The sequence below is a fragment of the Mya arenaria genome, chromosome 10, assembly GCF_026914265.1.
Source record: "Mya arenaria isolate MELC-2E11 chromosome 10, ASM2691426v1".
Taxonomy (NCBI): domain Eukaryota; kingdom Metazoa; phylum Mollusca; class Bivalvia; order Myida; family Myidae; genus Mya; species Mya arenaria.
Window position 1 is genome coordinate 6962611 of NC_069131.1, and position 20056 is coordinate 6982666.

The 20056-nt window shown below is 37.1% G+C and overlaps 1 protein-coding gene across 1 annotated transcript in view; it reads right to left on the bottom strand.

Moving 5' to 3' along the window:
• LOC128206082 (two pore potassium channel protein sup-9-like) overlaps positions 1-10452 on the bottom strand; it is a 110627-nt gene extending 100175 nt beyond the window's left edge. The window contains exon 1 of the mRNA XM_052908231.1: positions 9852-10452. The gene's annotated coding sequence lies outside the window, so the exon portion shown is untranslated. The remainder of the gene's footprint in view (positions 1-9851) is intronic.
• Between the last annotated feature and the right edge of the window lie 9604 nt (positions 10453-20056).

A 20056-nucleotide genomic window follows, 5' to 3' on the forward strand; every position in this document is an offset into this window, starting at 1 on the left:
GCACATGTGTGCACTGAATGCATGGTTGCCATGTGGTGAACATGGTGTGATATTGTCACTTGTTACAATAACGCTGGTATCCATGCGGCTAGACAAGCTCCACGCAGAGTTACTTCCCTTACGGAAATAGGTCTCAATGCCACCATGCAAGTCACGTGACCATAGATACTCATCGTAAAGATTGTAAACTATCTTTGATTTTTGAATTACTGTTTTGGTATTTTAACCCATATGCATATAAATTAATAGAAATTTGATCAAAACTATTCAAAACATTTATAAATAAAGTTTATACAGCTGAAATCCAGATATACTCGATCATCATGTCGGCAGAGATTTATAATGCTTGTCAGGAGGGATCAGTGCTTAGGAGAATGACTGTGAGAATGGTTCAATTTTATCACATGCGCGGACTGAAGGACAATAGTCCATGTGGTGAGAATGGTTCAATTGTGTCATGGGTGCGGAGTAAATGTTCATGTCCACGTGGTACGGCGAATTTGAAAGTGAGAAGAGATTTCATTAAAAGGCAAAGACCAGCATCAATGTTATAGAAACACTGGTCTCCAAGAAGACATGTATCAATGTTTTAGAAACACAGGTATCAAAGAAGACCCGTATCAATGTCATAGAAACACTGGTATCCAAGAAGACCTGTACCAATATTATAGAAACACTGGTATCCAAGAAGACCTGTATCAATGTTATAGAAACACTGGTATCCAAGAAGACCTGTACCAATATTATAGAAACACTGGTATCCAAGAAGACCAGTACCAATATTATAGAAACACTGGTATCCAAGAAGACCAGTACCAATATAATAGAAACACTGGTCTCCAAGAAGACCTGTATCAATGTTATAGAAACACTGGTATCCAAGAAGACCAGTACCAATATTATAGAAACACAGGTATCAAAGAAGACCAGTATCAATGTCATAGAAACACAGGTATCAAAGAAGACCAGTATCAATGTCATAGAAACACTGGTATCCAAGAAGACCTGTATCAATGTTATAGAAACACAGGTATCAAAGAAGACCAGTATCAATGTCATAGAAACACTGGTATCCAAGAAGACCCGTATCAATGTTATAGAAACACAGGTATCAAAGAAGACCAGTATCAATGTTATAGAAACACTGGTATCCAAGAAGACCTGTATCAATGTTATAGAAACACAGGTATCAAAGAAGACCAGTATCAATGTCATAGAAACACTGGTATCCAAGAAGACCCGTACCAATGTTATAGAAACACAGGTATCAAAGAAGACCAGTATCAATGTCATAGAAACACTGGTATTTAAGAAGACCTGAACTAATGTTAAAAAACTGGTATCAAAGAAGACCTGTACCAATGTTATAGAAACACTGTATCCAAGAAGACCTGTACCAATTTTAAAAAAACTGGTATCCAAGAAGACCTGTATCAATGTTATAGAAACACAGGTCTCCAAGAATACCAGTATCAATGTTATAGAAACACTGGTATCCAAGAGGACCAGTATCAATGTTTTAGAAACACTGGTCTCAAAGGAGACCAGTACCAATGTTATATAAACACTGGTCTCCAAGACTACCAGTATCAATGTTATAGAAACACAGGTATCCAAGACGACCAGTACCAATGTTATAGAAACACAGGTATCCAAGACGACCAGCACCAATGTTTTAGAAACACTGGTATCCAAGAAGACCAGTACCAATATTATAGAAACACTGGTATCCAAGAATACCAGTACCAATGTTGTAGAAACACTGGTATCCAAGAAGACCTGTACCAATTTTAAAAAAACTGGTATCCAAGAAGACCTGTATCAATGTTATAGAAACATAGGTCTCCAAGAATACCAGTATCAATGTTATAGAAACACTGGTATCCAAGAATACCAGTACCAATGTTATAGAAACACTGGTATCCAAGAATACCAGTACCAATGTTATAGAAACACTGGTATCCAAGAATACCAGTACCAATGTTATAGAAACACTGGTATCCAAAAAGACCAGTACCAATGTTATAAAAACACAGGTATCCAAAAAGTCTAGTTTCAATGTTATAGAAACACATGTAACCGAGAAGACCAGTATCAATGTTATAAAGGAAGAAGGAAGAAGGGCATAATAAACGAAGGCTAGCATGACCGAGTTTTTTTTTCCGGCGAAATATCTGCCATGCATCAACTTTCTCTTGCATAAAACGAACCCATTATCAATATTCAAAACGTCACACAGGTTGTATTTGTTACATGCTCAAATCGTTTAAATGAGCCGTGATTTCATACGTGTTTTGACAGAATCCTCTTCAATTACTTTGCCTAATGGCCATTCCTTACCTTGTATCGCGAACACAATAATGGATTTTCTCATCTCATTTTTCTAAGAAACCTCTCTTAAAAAACTCAAATCCTAATATTTTTTTCAATGTTTGTTTTATTAATGGCTTGTAAAATAAATCTGCTGAACATATTTCTAGACTTCAAATGGAACATCAATCCAGTCGATTAATAATATTTCATTAATAACATATGGTTAGATATTAACCGAAATATAATGGTTAATATAAAACACAAATAGCACCGTATCAAAATACTGATTGTAAAACATAAACAAACTACAGACTCTATGGTTGGATATGGTGCCATTACAGATGCAATAAAGACTAATTACATATAAGTAACGAAATTCATTCTGATGCAAATCATCAAAGAAGCCGCGAATGTTTTCTCTAGCGTTTTTTCTATTAATCGATAGGTAAATGCGTACTTTCGGTTTACGGTCACAACGACCTTGACCTTTGACCCACTGACCCCAAAAACAATAGGGTTAATCTGCTGGTCCTTAGGCCATAGCGTTCTTCATGTATTGATCGGAAGCCGATTTTCGGCTTAAGGTTACAATCTACCGACGGATAGAAGATCAGATCGAAATATCACAAAAATACTCAAGTCAAATTTCAATGTTATTCTTAACTAAATTTTCCGCATTACCGTAAACCATTATTCAGAATTACTTATGCTTTACTATTTTCAAAAGCTCATTCTCTTCTGCATTATATTAATTAACACCATTTCGCATTATCCTCAAAAGAAATATTTCTACAGCTCAAAACGATCTTGAGTAAAAATAATATATTGAACTCAAGTACAATTTTGCTCTCAAATTATTTTTTGTATGACAGAACTATTGGCCAAATATATGTTGATCAGCATAGTTTACGAGGAAATGCGATTATAAAACGGGTAAAAAAATGTACAATTTTGAGTCTATAATCTTGTAATGTGATTAAATAAGTTGAGACTGAGATTGAGATTTGACTTGAGTATTTTTGTTATATAGGTGCCAGATAACTATATGCCACCCTTTGGGACATAAACATCCCAGTTGCTGTAATAATAACAGTTTAAAACGTAAGGTTTAATGTTTTAAGTTATGAGATTGGTGTGACGCAAGCTTTGGAAGATGAAGGCAAATTCTACACTCTTCCAGTTTATCAGGGGATATGTTAATAAAACAACTGAGCCAGTATTCATAAAATATCTAGTCTAATAGTTATTTCTTAACTTAAGTCGATGTCCTCAAATCCTCATAGTCAAAGATAGAAAATATGCATTTTTAACATAAAGTTATGTGTATTTCATAAATTTAATAAAAAAGAAAGTTTTTTAGATAAAAAGATATAAATAAGTTATTAAAGCATATCAGCAGTGAGATGCTTAGCTTAAGAAAATGACTGAAGCTCGGAAGACTTCTTAATAAGATGCAGCGCACACAACGTCTCTACAAAATTTGCTTTCTTAATGTAATTAATACCATTTTGCTTTATTTAGTAGTACAAAAAACAACTAAGAAGTAATTCGTTTAAATATTTCTTAAACAAAATAATCATACGAAGTAAGGGAGGTAATAAGACAATTGATTCGGCCATGTGTATTACATTGTTGGATTGTGTACAGCCCCAACATGCAATCATTGATAATGTTATATATAATGAGTTGTCCTTAAATGTACAGAGAAACCGATTAATTAAAAATCAGATTATTCAAAAGAAGTACGACAACCTCCAAAACTTTTTTTTATTTTGAGCTTTGATGAATCGGGGCCTAAGGGTTGTTAACCAAGCTATAAAAACAACATAGTCTACAAGTATGAGGACAAGCTACTAAATTCCCATTAAATGTGTCCAAAGGTTTGTAATGACGTCATAAGACAATTCGTGTTTTTGATCTTGGTGTTTCTTTTTCTTAAATCAGATTGGTTTAACCAGTATGTTTTTCAGAAAATATTGAACAAAGTAAATAAGCGTTTGAGCTATAGGAATGCATAACATACATACAGAATACGGAGTGATGAAATGCATACGCAGTTAGTAAATCACAGAATTGAGAACTTACCATAATTGGTTTTACTAAGTCTCTCTTCTGTTTTCATTGTCAGAGATATGGTGAGTACAAATTATAAAATATTTCAGGAATTGTTTAATACACTTCTGCTCTGATACGAAGAGATAGAAATATAATGGTACAATATGAGTATTACGCCATTTAATGGTAGGATGATATAATTATAGAAATATAATGTCTTACAAAAGTGGATTGAGAAATACACGGTGGTTGGAGCTGATAGTAATGATAGGAAAGAGGAAAGAATGGGGAGATGGAAGGGGGGTGTAGTCACTCAAGGTACTCAGTGTATACAAATGTTTGTTCATAGAGGTCGAATATGTTATTATTGGCATTAAATGCATGCAAAATGAACTACTGTGTTGGTTCGATAGTGTCACATACGCAGACGGGACGGTTCATGGACCATGTGCTACGATGTCGAGAAACGATATTATATGTTAAGAACATATTAATGTTGATTTTGTATTGAATGAGCTAGATACCGTTGTCAAAATCAAACAGGAAACATTCTTGCTAAGCATTCATTTTTTATGAGTGCATCAAGTTAAATTCAACCGCATTGCCCCCTAATCAAATAAACCATTAAAAATGGTTCTCTGTTTGTTTATGGCCTGTAAAACTTAAGGGTTGTATAAATATAAGCATACAAGGCATTCAAGGCTTTGAAATCAGAGGAAACGAATTGAGATGCATTTCATCTGAACACCTTTCAAACGCTTTCTTCCTCTGCATGCATCGAATTCAAGTTCAAAGTAGTCCTGTTAGCTTTCAACACATACACACACTGTGATCCAGTAAACACTATTGCGCACAGTGGTCATAATTGGTTCAGGGAGAGCATTATTTGATATGTACACAGAGAGCTGATTTCTCTACCATCTGTACCCCGTGCAAGGAAGTGTAAAGAAGCCTTTCATTTGCCGTTTTGAGAAAAACTTTTGGCCCCAATTTCTCGAACATTCTGAAATGCCTTATAACAGGATCAAGCTTAGCAAACCATTTTTGATTCAGTAAATCTTGTAAAACATTCTCATTTTTAGGAGTTCTGAGTCTGTTAAAGATATCATCTTTATGATCATTCAAATATATTATTATTTTTATTTATGAAATCAAATGAAAGTAATTAAATTGGCTTAAGGAAATAATATACTTTAGCTTGTAAAGCTGAGGATATTTAGAGCAATTGAGGCATGATAGTTAACATGAAGAAACTTGAACAGCTAGATGAATCTAACGTATACTATGTATTCACATGCACGTGTAATAGTTTCCCATTTGCTTTTGGAGTGCAATTAGTTCAAAATATATTACAGTCAGGTACACGTATACAATTCACAGTCACACCTTTTTGAAAGGGGAAAACGTGCACATTTAATAAAATTGTTTATTTACCCGAACACGCGTTAGATTGTATTATACGATGTATGAAACTCAGCGATGACAGCAGTAATGCGAATCTTATCTCTCTCCTCGTTATTTGTCTGCAACTGGTAATGGCCTGTCCCAGTATCTGTGTCTGATACGTTTTAAACGTTTAAAACAGATATCGCATGTGGAATGATAACCACATAGTAAACGGAATATCCAAACGGTTTCAGTTGTTGAGTGAGTTGCTCGTGTGTGATCACGAATCTTGTTTAAACAGTATCACCAAACTACAAGGTCATAAAAACTGCTGTGAGAAGACAAGCAGGTCAACCAAAGGTTAGAGGTACAAGCAGCGAACCCTAATCAGACACTCATCGAGACACACATTCCACAAAATATGAGCCACAGCTTACAAGAAGTTTGAATTGGCGATGTCAATTAATGTTGGAGTTAATGCAATAAAACGGCTTGTGAAGCAATATTCCACAGGTGGTTAACCCAGTTCCGAACATGTCGGCATCACGTGACATCACGTGTCCGAGATTATCAGCATCAAGTGTCCGAACATGTCAGCATCACATGATATCACGCATTATGTGTCCGAACATATCAGCATCATGTATCTGAACATTCAGAATCATGTGTCCGAACATGTCAGCATCACATGACATCACGCATTATGTGTCCGAACATATCAGCATCACGTGTCCGAACATGTCAGCATCACATGACATCACGCATTATGTGTCCGAACATATCAGCATCACGTGTCCGAACATATCAGCATCACATGACATCACGCATTATGTGTCCGAACATATCAGCATCACATGACATCACGCATTATGTGTCCGAACATGTCAGCATCACATGACATCACGCATTATGTGTCCGAACATATCAGCATCACGTGTCTGAAATTATAATCATCACGTGTCCAACCTATCAGCATAACGTGTCTAAACATATCGGCTTCACGTGTCCGAAAATATCAGCATAACTTGTCCGAGAATATCAGCAACATTTGTCCGAGCATATCAGCATCACGTGTCCGAACTAATCAGCATCACGTGTCCGAACCATACACTGAACGTGACTCTAGCATTCATACACTTGCCGTTACTACCCGCCGTACACTGACCGTGACTAACTGCCGTACACTGACCGTGACTAACTGCCGTACACTGACCGTGACTGACAGCCGTTCATTGACCGTGCCTAACAGCCGTACACTGACCGTGCCTAACAGCCATACACTGAACGTGACTAACAGCCGTACACTGACCGTGACTAGCAGCCGTACACTGACCGTGATTAACAGCCGTACACTGACCGTGACTAGCAGCCGTACACTGACCGTGACTTACAGCCGTACACTGACCGTGACTAGCAGTATACACTGACCGTGACTAACACCCGTACACTGACCTTCACTAACAGCCGTACACTGACCGTGACTAACAGCCGTACATTGACCGTGACTAACAGCCGTACACTGACCGTGACTAGCAGCCGTACACTGACCGTGAATAGAAACCGTACACTGACCGTGACTAGCAGCCGTACACTGACGGTGACTAGCAGCCTAACACTGACCGTGACTAACAGCCGTACACCGACCATGTATTGCAGTCAAATATTGACCCTGAATCTAGAAGCCAAACATTGACCGTGATTTATTCAATGGATCAACCGTCGAAACACGAAGTACAATGATAACATTTAGCAGTCAATAATGGCCTTTGTATATTCGGGTGTAGCGTTACGCGCGTATTTGTGTGTGTGGTGTTTTTTGCACTGCTTATATTATATATGAAACGCACAAGACCGCACTTGCATTTAGCTTACATTCTGATAAACATTTTTTGAAAAATGTTATACCTAACGCTTCAGAATGGTCAAGCAAAACACAAGCAACATTAAGGGGATTTTGTGCCGCTGGTTTTGTATGACCATTAGCAAATCATTGAAACTTTGACGGAGACATATGTCGTACGGTTGCTATGGTATTTCTATTGTGTAAGATAATAATTATTTTGTCGTTACGGTAACATTAAATATGTCTTGATGGTGATGATTCTAATAACTAAAAACATAGTTAGAAATGGTAATTAACAAACGTGGAATCATTGATTAGGGGCACCAATCAGTTTACTTGAAAAGTAAACATAACACAGGATGTTTGCACCCATGTACATATCGAAGAGTGGACCAGAGTAGTGTTAAGTGATATCAAATATGGCAACAATTCCAATGTTGGCTTTCGCATGTTTTCACATGCCTTTGACTTCATTGAACTATCACTCTACACTGGTAAATTACTCTATTGAAACTTGGTGGACAGATAATCAAATAAACATATATCGAAATAACTAGGTTATATAAAAATTGAAACTTTAACGACGCGACGTCCTTCAATTCAAAAGCACGATTCAAAAACATTCCACCAACATAAATAGGAATAGTTTGTGAACAATTTCACTTCCAGCAATTTATACCTGATGTTCTGGATAATTTCTTTAAAAACGTATTTAGTCTTATTTTATCTAATATACGATTCTATTGAACAGAGGGCCGATTTCCTTCAGCGGCATCTGCAAATGGTGTACAGATGTGGATCACAATTCAGTTAACCCACGGACACACGTCGGATTAATTTTCGTTTTTTATTTGCAATAAAATACAACCATGACATTCATACTACATTCCGTGTATCTTGTGTTAATGAAGCATGTAGATTAGGGTCGACTACTTAGTAAATTGGATCAGGGCGGAAAGTTAGCAGCCTCAAAACATGATATTACATTACAATTTCCCTGAAACGAATTATAAAGCCAGTCGGAGTCTTGCCAGTGGATGGAATTAATACACGATCGAAGAAAGTTCTACAGACTTCAAAGAAATGGCGTTTGTCATTCAAAACATTTCTGCATATTTGTTTTCAAGCCAACATATGGCGCATGGTACATAGTGCGTACAACGTTCAAACATGTGTTTTACATTTAATGCAATGTAGATTGTACGGTGAAACTGAATGCATTATCAGTCGAGGGAAATACATTTACGCTTAAAATGCAAGCTGTCCGACCCTGATAATCCTATCTCGTCAAGATGATCAATATGTCGCAGCCTGTCAATCGACAATATTGCCATCCCGGGGGCTAGTTTCTTATCACAAAATGCTAACCAAATAACCGTTACAAAAAGCGCATACGCACATGTATTCTTCCTAGCTTACATTTGATTTACTTTGTTTTTTGTACGGACCTTATGTACATAACTGATCTTAATATCAAATTCATTGAAATGATAAAAGGATAATAAATTTCAATTCAGCTGTCAAGTTTTCGAACCATAAATGAAGCCGGTATCTGAATACTCGAATGCATAAATTACTTTACCCCATTTGACAGATGTATTAAATAAACAGGATCATATGTGCGACCCAGAGAGATGCGGACACCTGTTTAAATAGCGAAATTACTCGTTAGTATCGCTTGTTAAACCTGTTGCACTTCTCGGTAAATAACACATGCTTACTAACATAATTATCGCAGTTTCGTTAACATAACAACGTTCATACCAACGAGTGATTAATGGCATTGATAAAGATTTTGTCTGCGAAATTGACTTTTTCCTTTTGTTTGTATTTTGTTTTCGAAATAAACTGTTTAATGGTAGAATAAAGAGTGTTGTCAGAAAATGGGCTACCATTCCGCGAGATATATCGTTAAAAAGGAAAACTTGTCACGTTGTAATTTGCAGATTTTTCAGTTCTTTTACTATTAAGGGTTCCTTCTCATCTACAATGGCACATCATTTACCCAGAACAATTCTTACAGTACACTGATCTTTTTAAATATGTTAATTATGAAATGTACCTTCGCTTTGAATTGTCAATTAAGTTATAATTGTCATTTCAATCAGTATGTTTGATATCCATGGCAATTAAATTACTAATCTCTTTCAAAATTTCATAATAATTTTTTAAAAATAACATTATTTAAAACAGTTTGAAAAATAATGGCACGGCGAAAGCACACACATTCATATACTATAGCTGTAATACTTACATAAAAGTAGACGTTTCGTTATCCATCAAAGTCGATCCGATTGTTTAACTCATTATTTAGTGCACAGATTTCTCTCTGTACTATTAATTTTCCATTCAGCAATAAACAATGACAATTCTCCGTACGACTGTCCCTGGAGGTTTTTTCATCGATCGGGGACGAGTTCAAACAATAGGCACTGTGCTCGTATCCCTCTGATTTACAATATGTGACATCCGACATGACATTTTGTGATTTTCACAAACACGCACTGTGTCATAATTCACCGATTTTCATGTGTAGAACATCCGGTTTCACGCGGCACGTGAATAAAATGTTTTATGGAAATATTCCTTTTTGCTTAAATATTTACATGGACGAATTTCCCGTGATTATGATTTTTACAATTCACTATTTGTCTCCGTTATCACATCGCGATATGGATCGATACCAATGATAAATATGACAGAAATGGCACAGGGCTCTATATCATACAACCACTATCCATCCGAAACATAACTATTATCCGAAATATACGTCCTGTCCTTAAAAAACCACGAAGCCTCTCGATCGGAAAAGTGATATTTCTAGAGTGGCTCTTGAATGATGGGAGTCTTGTAGCTAACAAGAATTCAGATCGACATAAGCGTTAAGAGACTGTCTTCAGTAATTCGCGATAGGCCGTGAGCCGAGGGTTGGGAGGAAAATCCAATAGCAGCCATGGAGAAGATGCTGGGGGAGCGAGCAGACATTTCCTAGCGCATTAATTCTCTCCGCTGATCTGAACGCCGCTAAATATGTATGCAACAACTCTCATCAGTCATCAGGTCTACCGAAGAGAGTTAAACTGTGTAAAACTGTACACATAACATTTGTACAACACGCAGTACTGGAACAGCCCACTTCCCAGCTGCTTCCTTATCCAATCTTCAAGGCGAGGAATCACGTGACTTTAAGGGGTTCTCTTATGGGTCACCACGATCACAAAAGATGTAAACATACAAGTGAGTGACGTCAATATCTTAATGACCTTTTTGACAGAAAAGTTATGAGAATATTTTAGAGCCAATAAAAGACTATGCTATTTTCTGCTTCTACACGTTACATATAAATAGATTTTCTTGTATTTTAATGATGCAGTCCTTGGCCAAAATTTCAACATGACGGAATATTGTAGAGCGATGCAAAGCTAGTTTTTTTTAAATTTTGTTTAGAAATTGACATCACTAACTTTGGTTGTGGCCTATGGTGACCCGTTTGAGAACCCCTGCAGTCACGAAATTCCTCACCCTGATCTAGGTTTATACTGCATTAGTTAACGAAAAAAATACATTGTATAACCATCTTTGATCCTATTAACTGGGTTATTGACAGTTTAGCAGCCTGTTATCAGACAGTTTAACGTCATATATGTAATCGTATTTTTGCTTGACCAGATTATGTATGCCTTTTCAATGAACGTCCCATGACCCTTATCCTATACGGCAAAGACACAACTGCTGGTCAACAACATGCATTAGATTAATAAAATATCTTTGAATTTATGCCATTGTATATATAACGCGTGAACAAGATAGAATTATATACAGTGAGTTTTATCCGGTTTACTGAAGGATATTAATAACATATAATCAGTACCTAGCTTTAAATTAATTATGGCCATATGCACAATTGACCTCTCCCACCATGAATTGATATATTCTAATTAACCGTTACTTCATGCAATGTTTTCAAGATCAGATAATTAGTTGGCAACATGGCAAACCCAATGTCCCATAATTCCTTTGAGCCGAACGTACCGATTCAATCTTTTCCTAATTTGTTAACCGAGTAATTTGAATATATAACATCACATCGGAAACAACAGGGACAAACACAGCAGTCAAAAACCTGAACATGGCCTGGTTTCGAGGTGCAAGCATCTTTGCTAAACAGACAATACCCGAGAAACAAATCACCACAATACAACATACGCATATATCATATAGGACCTTAACCGAGACACACATCGCAACAAGAAAACATACGCATATTACATATAGGACATTAACCGAGACACACATCGCCACAATGCAACATATGCACATTAAATATAGGACACTAACCGAGACACACATCGCCACAAGACAACATACGCATATCACATATAGGACATTAACCGAGACCCACATCGCCACAATGCAACATTACGCATATTACATATAGGACATTAACCGAGACACACATCGCCACATGCAACATACGCATATTACATATAGGACACTAACCGAGACACACATCGCCACAAGACAACATACGCATATTACATATAGGACACTAACCGAGACACACATCGCCACAATGCAACAAACGCATATTACATATAGGACATTAACCGAGACACACATTGCCACAATACAACATACGCACATTACATATAGGACACTAACCGAGACACACATCGCCACAAGACAACATACGCATATTACATATAGGACATTAACCGAGACACACAACGTCAAAACATACGCATATTAAATATAGGACATTAACCTAGACACACAACGCCACAATGCGACATACGCATATTACATATAAGACACTAACCGAGACACACAACGCAATAACATACGCATATTAAATATAGGACACTAACCGAGACACACAACGCCACAACATACGCATATTAAATATAGGACACTAACCTAGACACACAACGCCACAACATACGCATATTACATATAGCACAATACCCGAGACACACATCGCCACAGACAACATACGCATATTATATATAGGACACTAACCGAGACACACAACGCCACAACATACGCATATTACATATAGGACACTAACCGAGACACACATCGCCACAAGACAACATACGCATATTACATATAGGACACTTACCGAGACACACAACGCCACAACATACGCATATTACATATAGGACACTAACCGAGACACATATCGCCACAGACAACATACGCATATTACATATAGGACACTAACCGAGACACACAACGCAATAACATACGCATATTACATATAGGACACTAACCGAGACACACATTGCCACAAGACAACATACGCATATTACATATAAGACACTAACCGAGACACACAACGTCAAAACATACGCATATTAAATATAGGACATTAACCTAGACACACAACGCCACAACATACGCATATTACATATAGGACACTAACCGAGACACACAACGCCACAGACAACATACGTATATTACATATAGGACACTAACCGAGACACACAACGCAAACACATACGCATATTACATATAGGACATTAACCGAGACACACAACGTCAAAACATACGCATATTAAATATAGGACATTAACCTAGACACACAACGCCACAACATACGCATATTGCATATAGGACACTAACAAAAACACATATCGCCACAATACAACATACGGATAATACATATAGGACACTAACCGAGACACACAACGCCACAACATAAGCATATTACATATAAGGCACTTACCGAGACACAGCAACACCACAAGACAACATACGCGCATTACAAATAGGACACTAACCGAGACCCACAACGCCACAACATACGCATATTACATATAGGACACTAACCGAGACACACATCGCCACAATATAACATACGCATATTACATAAAGGACACTAACCGAGACACACAACGCCACAACATACGTATATTTCATATAGGACAATATCCGAGACATACAACGCCACAATATAACATACGTTTATTAAATATAGGACACTAACCGAGACACACAACGCCACAACATACTTATATTTCATATAGGACACTAACCGAGACACACATCGCCACAATATAACATACGCATATTAAATATAGGACACTAACCGAGACACACAACGCCACAACATACGCATATAACATATAAGGCACTAATCGAGACACACAACGCCACAAGACAACATACGTGCATTACATAAAGGACACTGACCGAGACACACAACGCCATAAGACAACATACGCGCATTACATATAGGACACTAACCGAGACACACAACGCCACAAGACAAAAATCGCACATTACATATAGGACACCAGCCGAGACCCAAAATCTCACACGACAACAGACGGACATCACATATAGGGCATTAACCGAGGCACACAACGCCACAAGACAACATACGCATACTACGTATAGGACACTAATCGAGTTACACAACGCCACAAGACAAAAATCGCACATTACATATAGGACACTGACCGGGACACACGACGCCACGAGACAACATACGCCTTTTACTTAAAGGTCACATACCGGAAGGAAGGGTCAGTGAATAATATATTATATGTTTATTTGGGATTAAAACGGTTTACTTGTAAACAGACCCATGTGTATCACTTATATATTTTGAGAGTTAGTTTGTATTACAGTCACATACGTTGCCATTTGCATAGCTCATAAATGTTGTCCATGTCGTCGTGAAGCCAAGACATTGGCAAGTAATTTCCCCCTGCTGTTTAAATTGTTTTTTTTCTCAAAATGAGCTAAATCGGCTCAAAGGAAAAAAACTAGGTCACAAAAATATAATGAACTTATACAGGCTCTGAACAACACAATGCAGACTTGATCTGGATTTCAAAACCAAGATGAAATAATACACTTTCTACGCAAACTTATCAGTCAAGATTAAGAAATTTGCCGAAAGCACTTTATCGTTATGAGATTTTAGAAAACGTACTGTTCTTCTATTGAAAATTAGTTTTTGTTATGTGGTTCTTTAAAGTGACATTCGTATTTACAATACATACACAAGTATAACAAACATAAATTTTAAGTCATTAACATTAAATTCCTTACTATATAATGTATTTATGGAAAAAAATGTTTTTATCACTGATAACAATATCGTAGCCGTGTATTTAATAGCTGAACACGCACACATATTAAATGACTGATGGGTCCTAAACTATTTACGGAGATCAACTATCGTATCAAAAATTAGAAATACAGTGTTACAGTGTTTTCTGCACCTTTCATTCAAACTTAACACGATATCCTTCGTAAGAACTATTGTTTTCGATATTTATCATCCTTTTCGGTAAATTAAAACAATTGTATTAATTGTGGTACGTCTGTTTTGGGCGTAAGAGTGCATCTCAAATTTGAACAGTAAGTTTCGAAACTAGATTGTGTATTAGTGGTCAGTTCGGCTTTCACTGTCATCACTTGCTTCGTTAAGCATAAGCTTTAAATAGAAGAGTAATAATTCACTTTTGAACCTCTTTCAATCTGGGTTGTCCACCTTCGGAATGACTCACTGTTTTAACATACTGTTAAAAAAAGCTGCATAAAAGACAAACTAGTTTGCGGCACATATAACCACATATAATTATGCATGACGTCAACATTATACGGCATATATAACCACATATAATTATGCATGACGTCAACATTATACGGCACATATAACCACATATAATTATGCATGACGTCAACATTATACGGCACATATAACCACATATAATTATGCATGACGTCAACATTATACGGCAAATATAACCACATATAATTATGCATGACGTCAACATTATACGGCACATACAACCACATATAATTATGCATGACGTCAACATTATACGGCACATATAACCACATATAATTATGCATGACGCCAACATTATACGGCACATATAACCACATATAATTATGCATGACATCAACATTATACGGCACATATAACCACATATAATTATGCATGACGTCAACATTATACGGCACATATAACCACATATAATTATGCATGACGTCAACATTATACGGCACATATAACCACATATAATTATTCATGACGTCAACATTATACGGCACATATAACCACATATAATTATGCATGACGTTAACATTATACGGCACATATAACCACATATAATTATGCATGACGTCAACATTATACGGCACATATAACTACATATAATTATGCATGACGTCAACATTACGGAGCTTAATGTTTAGCTGATTTCACTTACCGCCCTCCGTATCTTAATTGTTTTGCTAAATATTGCGGCTATTTTACAACTGGTTATTATGATGAGATTGAATGATTGCAAATTCACCGAACTGCAAGTTTTATAATAAAACAATGAAAACTACTTGGTAAGCCAAGTGGCGACTCTGTTTAAAAGCGCAATGGTTCAGGTCAAACAAACACCAAACAAGAGACATGACGCTGTTATACAACGAACATATTAGCTATTAGAAAACTCCAGCTTCCTGATGACCAAAGGTTCTGGCGATGGTTATAAATAACTCATACCAAAGGAATGATTATATGAGGACAATCTTCGACAATCAAATTTACATGTCATCCATTATAGAATAATGAGTTTTTAAAGATAACTATATTTATCAATACCACAGCAGTAATATCATTAATGATGTGATCATTTTGTAGAGTGCCTACAGCGGTTGATTCCGTTAAGAGTGAAAGGGAAATATGTTTGGTCAATAATCATAGACAAGTTCCAATTCCAAGTTAGCACTGTTGTACTGACAAGACGGGAACCCCAAGTGTGTATTGTTGCACTGGGAAGGCGGGAACCCCAAGTGTGCACTGTTGTACTGACAAGGCGGGAACCCCAAGTGGGCACTGCAACACTGACAAGGCGGTAACCCCAAGTGTGCACTGCAACACTGACAAGGCGGGAACCCCAAGTGGGCACTGCAACACTGACAAGGCGGTAACCCCAAGTGGGCACTGCAACACTGACAAGGCGGGAACCCCAAGTGGGCACTGCAACACTGACAAGGCGGTAACCCCAAGTGTGCACTGTTGTATTGACAAGGCGGTAACCTCAAGTGTGCACTGTTGTACTGACAAGGCGGTAACCCCAAGTGTGCACTGTTGTACTGACAAGGTGGTAAGCCCAAGTTAGCACTGTTGCACTGACAAGACGGGAACCCCAAGTGTGTATTGTTGCACTGGGAAGGCGGGAACCCCAAGTGTGCACTGTTGTACTGACAAGGCGGTAACCCCAAGTGGGCACTGCAACACTGACAAGGCGGGAACCCCAAGTGTGCACTGTTGTACTGACAAGGTTGTAAGCCCAAGTGAGCACTGTTGTACTGACAAGGCGGTAACCCCAAGTGATCACAGTTGAACTGACAAGGTGGTAACCCCAAGTGTGCACTGTTGTACTGACAAGGCGGTAGCCCCAAGTGATCACAGTTGAACTGACAAGGTGGTAACCCCAAGTAAGCACTGTTGTACTGACAAGGCGGTAGCCCCAAGTGATCACAGTTGAACTGACAAGGTGGTAACCCCAAGTAAGCACTGTTGTACTGACAAGGCGGTAGCCCCAAGTGTTCACAGTTGAACTGACAAGGTGGTAACCCCAACTCATAGACAAAGTCATTGATAAATTGTTGGCTATTCAGCTTGTCCCTGTAGTTGTTTTATTATAATGTTCTTTTAAAAGTTATTTTGGCCGAAAGTTATTCGGTGGACCTTTGACAAAATAAGTTATAGTTAAAATACTATAAGCCTATCGGCCTCGGGACAACAGTTCAGAAGTCAACTCCTCCACCTCGGGACAACAGTTACAAAAATGCCCATGCAACAACTGTTTTCTTACCTGACCATATATTTTTTTCAAACACGAAAAAGCCGCATACTTTTTTTAAAACCTCTTCAAATCATGACATTTTTGTTTACGTCTGATATTGATTTGTTTACGCCTGGTAATGATCTTGATGATATAGACGATTGAGCGCTTGACATTTCTTCGGTATTCTTAGTGAACCAATTAGAAATACAAAACAAATACCGGAAATGTACGAGTTTAAACAATATAAGTTTATATTTAGAATCTCGTTAAAACCCATGACCTACCTATGACGTAGCCTCACGCGCGGCTAACAGTTACCCGTCAACAATTACTTTTTTAAAACAGTCGACAATGGTGAATAACATTTATATAGGGCATCGGTAACATACACTATCATTTCTTCTAAATAAATAAAACTACTGTTATTTTTTAAATTGTTCGTACTTAACAGAAAGCAACGCAGCACGGTATTTACTTGATTCATGTTACTGATATTTAGCTTTACATTTCAGGCCTATACTTTTTTCTGAATTATTTAAAGTTAAAACAATTGACTTCATGTAACTCAAATTGTTAACAATAGAATAAATGATACGTTCGTTGAAAGCATTGAAATGGGTAATTATTTATGAATGCCTTTTGTCGATAAACAATGCCTCACCTCCGCACAAATTCTATTCACTTTATTTTCATTTACCTTTTTAACTCTTACAATATCTCGTCCTTTTTCATTTATCTGCCTTTGATTCTTTGATAACATTTGCTTGAAGCAATTAATCAACAAGCGCAACGTCTGGAAAAGCTTGGCAAATGAGCAAAATGTTACACCTAATAAATAAAAATAAAACACAGTGCGTCTTAAGATCACGGTGATTACAACACAAGCAATAGCAGCGCCTTGCTTTGCGCATTTCCAGGCTAATGATTTCACTAAATGCTTGCAGTGCAGATAACGGTAAGAATCGCTTATTGATCTGGTGCTGATACGCCGAGGCGCCGATTATGATTGTGTTGGTAAAATATTTTGAGATGTTCGCCTCTGTTATCCTGGCGTACACCCATCAAAACACTTGTGTGCATCAAACATGAGCCATGTAGTAATGCAGCAAGGAGAGTACACGGAGAAAAGAAGATGGTCTGGTATGTTTAAATAGAATTTGGTTATCAATGTGTTTTTTGTGTTCCTGTCGGAATATTACAAATTATTACTGTATATAGTGAAGGGGCCGATAGTCCAGATCAATCAATGCGCTGTTAGTGTCAAACGTTTTGTTTATCAATATAAAGAAACTAAAAGAAACGTTTAGAATCTTTTATTTGTGAAAAGTACGAAAAAAACTACCCGATAGAAATTGGCTAGGGTATATATTGTACATTGTTAACACACTAATTCATTGCGGAATAGACAAGAAAATTACAACGTAATACATTCTGATATGGCACAATGTTTATACGGATTAAAGAAGGTCAGATTTCAAGTTTTATCATTAGTGATACATTGATTATATTAATGATATAGATAGTGTGCATGCACTTTAAAATACATTTTGGTCAAGAAATGATACCCAGAGGCTCAAGAAGAACTGTGTTATACTGGCTTGATGATTTGGTCATGTAACTCACTTTGCGTCTGAAGTTCTGAAATACTTCTATCATCAAGTCACTGCTCAGAAATGTTAGTCTGTTCTAAAAAAACTTATCGTGCATGTTTGGGACAAGTTGTTATATGGTTTTATGTACCATTTCAAGGGTGATAACTCAGTCAAAGATATACACATAGGGCCAAATGAATACGATAAGCCAAAGTATGCTGAAGATGATGAAGTTACAAATTTTAATACGCATTGTAATGGGACGAAGTTGCAAACTCTGAATAAATTATTTTAAAATATGTTGTATATGTCCATGTACTGTATAATAGACTTTTAAATTAGGTGAACTATTTGTTAAAAGGCATGACATTCTGACAGTCTGCCAACGAATTGTAATTATATTATGAATACATGTCTCAGATATAAAGTACTAGTACTTAAGACATAAACAATCTCAAATTATTTCAACAGGAATCCTGAGATTTGAATCGTACCATTTTGTTGAAGGTTAATTTGATACTCCAACTCATTTACATGATGCACACAATGCCAGGGAATAGTATACCAAAATGCCAATGTAAAGTTGTAAAAGCGATATCTCATTTTAGCCGGTGTAAAGACTTGTTTTGACCCCCGTAGAATCACGATTCCCGGTCATTATTCTGTTGAAAATTGGACTCCTTTTCTGTAACATATTGGCTCCCTCTATACAAGTATGCCTCCTTATTGATCGTGTCTATTAAATAGTGACCCATTTGGAAAGAACCATTTATTTTGTATTTTAGTTTAAACAAATTTAGGTCACCAAGTCATAGTAATTCAACAAGTATTTCTGCAGCTTTTGCTGTTGTTGATGCCACTACTACTACCACTTCCACTTCCACCTCCACTACTACAACCACTAGTCGTCAACGACGAGGACGACGATGACGACGACCATCATCCTAAAGTATAATGGCCGTGGGGTCGATGTTCTATGCGGGTCAAAATACTTCCTTACACGGGATTGTTCATGTTGAAGAAGGTTACTTTGTATGATGTACGCTTATAAAGTGACC